Raw genomic sequence first — 3558 nt, forward strand, 5'->3', positions numbered from 1 at the left:
AATCTTCCCAACCTCAAAATACAAAAATATTTATAAGTAGATGGATAACAAAAGTCAATACAAATAAAAACTTTTCTTACGAAAAAGGATATTTATGTCAGAACCAATTTACCACAGTCATTAGACCAGGGCCCTGCCATAAGTTGGGGACTACCTGTAACGCTTACAAAAATTGTTGTCCAAAATCCTGTGATGTTCCCCGTATGACAGCAAATACACTCACACGCTTACCAAAGAGAGACACCCCTATGGCGCTCCAGTTCCTACATCCAGCTCCCAGATCTGCTCCTCGGCTGAGACCATAACAATTCTGGAGTCCAGAGGCTAAATAGCAAGTTTAAGCCTCTTCATCGATATTGAGAAGGAAGTAAAGCAGACAAGAAAAGCATTCAAATAATAATATCTTAATATTATTAATATTTATCAGCACTGATAAACTTCTCTGAGTGACTGGCATCCACCTCTCTACCCCCACAATACTGTTGCCATAGAATCCTATAAAAAGAGAGTGTACCTGCGATTACATTCACAAAAAAGTATTCAACCTCACTCATAGACCTGATGGTGGCAGTGGGCTTCAAACCTCAAGGTCAGCAGTTCAAAACCACCAGCTGCTCCCCGGGAGAAAGATGAGGCTTTCTATTCCTGTAAACTTTACAGTGTAAAGTGCTATGGTCTCAGCACACAGGGGCAGTTGTACCCTCTCCTGTAGGGTTGCTGTGAGTGAGTGAGTGAGTGAGTGAGTGAGTGAGTGAGTGAGTGAGTGAGTAGTGAGTGAGTGAGCAAGTGAGTATGAACCAAGAAAGAAAACTCAATAAGAAATCTTTTTTCACCCAACAGTTTGGAAAATAGGACATTTGGGCAAGGTTTCCAGCAAACGGCCTTTTTCAGTGCTTCAAGCAAACAAACTCACTGACCTGGAGTCGATTCTGACTCCTAGTGACCCTACAAGACAGAGTAGAACTGCCTCGGTGGGTTTCCGAGACTGTAACTCTTGACAGGAGTAGAAAGCCTTATCTTTCTCCCTTAGAGCAGCTGGTGGCTTTGAACTGCTGACGTGGTGGTTGGCAGCCCAACACCTAACCCAGTAGGTCACCAGAGCTAAACCCACTGCCCTCGAGTCAATTCTGACTCATAAAAAATACCAAGCTCATTCATAAAAAAATAATAATAATAAAATAAAAATCCAACTCTGACTCAGAGTGACCCTATTTTGGGTTTTTGAGACAGTAGATCTTTATAGGGGTAGCAGACAGCCTCGTCTTTTGGAGAGAGGATGCTGGCAATTGAGTTTGAGCCCAACATCTAGCCCATTGTACCAAAATAAGGTTCTAAAGATGGGAAAACAAACGTTTATTTAATGGTTCTGAATGGGTGGGGGCAAAAGGAATGAGAGTTACTGCTGAACGGGTCCTAAGTTTCTGAGTGGCTGATGAAAAGGTGGTGATGGTGGCCCGACACGACACGGTTAATGGAACTCATGGCATTGACCAAACCAATCTCGCTACCATCAAGTCAGTTCTAACTCACAGCGACCCTATGTTTCATCTATATTTTCCCACAATGAAATCAAAACAACAGAATGAGATCGGTCAGTTGGGGATGGGGGAGTGAAAGAAGTCAATGATATTGCAGGATAATATAATTTTTGTGAAAACAAACACATGTGTATTTATATGATATTTATGCACTGGAAAGAGTTATTGTAAACTCAAAACAGAGCCTTGGGGTGGGGAGAGAGCTGTCAAAGTGGACTCTATATTTATCTGTAATGTCCTTATTCTCTTCAGGAGAGGAGAGCGTGATTCTGTTGTATTCTTAGAACTGAAAATTAATCATGAAAAAATAATGCAAGTTAGTATGGAAAGTATGCTTACTTAAAATGCTCACTCACTCACCTTAAAGCTAAAAACAAAAACAACCCAAAAGCTCCGCCAGCAAATCGACCCAGAGTCACCCTTTAGGACCTTACAGGAAAGCCCTTTGGATTTCCGAGACTGGAAATCTTTAAAGGCGTAGACAGGCTCACCTTTCTCTCCGGGAGCAATTGGTAGTTTCGAACCACTGGCCTTGTGGTTAGCAGCACCAGAGCACCTCCTTCGCTCACCTAGTATGATAAAAACTGCTTTTTGTAACATCCTCTTTTCAAGACTACGACTGGGGGCCCCAGAACTTTCCAGAAGTACTCCACTGGAGCTGCAAGCTTCAACATATTAAGCAGGCAGGTAAGCAAGATTTATTAAGGCAAATTCAAACAGGAAATTTTGAAACCTGTTGAAATCAGCGAGAATTAGTGAGTTAGCATTGGCATCTGAATTCGTTCGCTATTGAGCATAATAAATTATCCCAGAACTTAATGACCAAATGATTTGACGTTGTTAGATTTGGTTGCTGTAAGGTTGTTCAGTTATGGAATACATACTGAATCATTTGGTTAGGTAAGACGGATTTTGATAAATAGTATCTGGGAGACATATGTTCCTCTGGGCTTGGGATGAGACATGAGAAGAAGGGGAAAAAACTTTGTTCTTAGCAAATTTATTTTATCGCGTGAAACTTTTGAAAACATGAGGTGTCTTAGTTATCTACTACAGCTAGCTGGCTTTAACCAACAAATCCATTCCCTCCCAGTTTAGAGGACTACAAATCTGAATTCAGAGCACCAGCTCTAGGGGAAATTCACTTTCTCTTTCTGGGGGAAAAGTCCTTGTTTGCTTTCAAAATTGGCGGGCCTGGCAGTCCTTGGACATTTCCGTGTCTTTTGGTATCAATCCTGCCTTGGGCCTAAGAGGTTCTCAGCACAGAGACCCTGGGTCCATAGGATGCCCTCTGCTCCTAGTTCTTCATTCTTGGTGGTAGACAGGCCCCTTCTTGGCTCGATTCTCCTTTTATCTCTTAAGGAAATGCTCCTTAGATTGGAGCAGGGCGATGATCCGAGTTAGGTTGTTACACCCCACCCCAATCCCCTTACCACCTGGTCACATCTAATTACCTCTTTGCATAACTGGCAAATTACGTCATTATATTAAGTAACTGCCAAACCACTGAGATCCACGGTCCAGCCACGTGGAGGGAGACACGAGTTAATCTGTGACATTGGATGACACACAAAGGCACCCTGCAATGGCTGCACATCACTGTTGTTGGGGTCTCCTTGACAGAGAAGTGTTTGCCGACCTCTGAGAGCCTTAAGCAATCGGGCATCCTGCTTACTCCTGGCTTGTTCTTCACAAGAAAGGAAGCTCCTCCTATTCTTTTGATGTCTGGTGCACCTTGAACTGCCTAATGAGAGGGAGCCTGAGAGAAAGCAGGTCCTTTAAGGCCTGTTATGAAAACACCTCGGGGTGGGGTAGGGAGGGTGGGAAAGAGCTAAAGGCAGGCGTGTGAATTGCATAAAGATACAGTACGGAGCCTAAAAAAAAATGTTATTCACTTGAAAATGGCATCTTTATCAAAATCACAACTTCCAAATGACACACCGGGGTGGGTGGGAGGGCATCGAGGTACTAAATATATGGTGATTCTGGGTCCCTTTCCATTGGATACCCACCAAGCCAG

This window comes from Echinops telfairi, unplaced genomic scaffold, assembly GCF_000313985.2.
Source record: "Echinops telfairi isolate 266 unplaced genomic scaffold, ASM31398v2 ScPeMD7_53;HRSCAF=182, whole genome shotgun sequence".
NCBI classification, from domain to species: Eukaryota; Metazoa; Chordata; class Mammalia; order Afrosoricida; family Tenrecidae; genus Echinops; species Echinops telfairi.